The following is a 656-nucleotide window of genomic DNA, read 5'->3' on the forward strand; positions in this document are numbered from 1 at the left end:
TGAAATTATATAATTTAAAAAACTCTAAACTCCATGCAGGCTATTCTGCCCAGGTCAAAACATCAATTTCTATGAAACATTAAAAACATTAGGTATAAAATATTTTTTTGTTAACAAGTATAACCCACATATGTTTCATTACCTAATTAGTCAATATTCACTTAAAACAAAATCAAAATCATTTATCACTGGTATTTTTTATTTTGAAAATATATAGTCATATAATAAAAAAAATCTGTAATGCTAAACCCATGAAGGTTCAGGGATGCAGTACTTCTTAAGGAAGATCAGTTACTAGACCAACGGTTGAGCAAGGAGGTGATTTGGTTAGAATCGCGCTCGACCGCCGGATTCTTCCCCACTTAAGGGTACCCCCACTTTATAAGGCTGAGTGAACCCCGGATCCGAACCCACAGGGTTGACACTCAAATGAATAATTATTGGAAGATCGCCGCTCGACCGTGTGAAATAATAAAATGGAGATGGTCCGAGTACGGTCAACTAAAAACTCAAATAGTGATTAAACTATTTATATTGTATTTATGTTTTAAATATTATTTTCTAACGCCTGTTGAACAGATTCGATACTTAGGACTCCATCTTGACAAGAGACTTACTTGGAATCCACACACAAGACTGAAACTACAAGAAACTGC

The 656-nt window shown here is 34.6% G+C and overlaps 1 long non-coding RNA gene across 1 annotated transcript in view; it reads right to left on the minus strand.

The window, feature by feature from the left end:
• LOC136797288 (uncharacterized) overlaps positions 1 to 656 on the minus strand; it is a 173,880-nt gene that overhangs the window by 165,640 nt on the left and 7,584 nt on the right. The gene's annotated exons all lie outside the window — the stretch shown is intronic.

This window comes from Halyomorpha halys, unplaced genomic scaffold (genome assembly GCF_000696795.3).
Source record: "Halyomorpha halys isolate HHAL.00 unplaced genomic scaffold, Hhal_1.1 Scaffold131.1, whole genome shotgun sequence".
NCBI classification, from domain to species: Eukaryota; Metazoa; Arthropoda; class Insecta; order Hemiptera; family Pentatomidae; genus Halyomorpha; species Halyomorpha halys.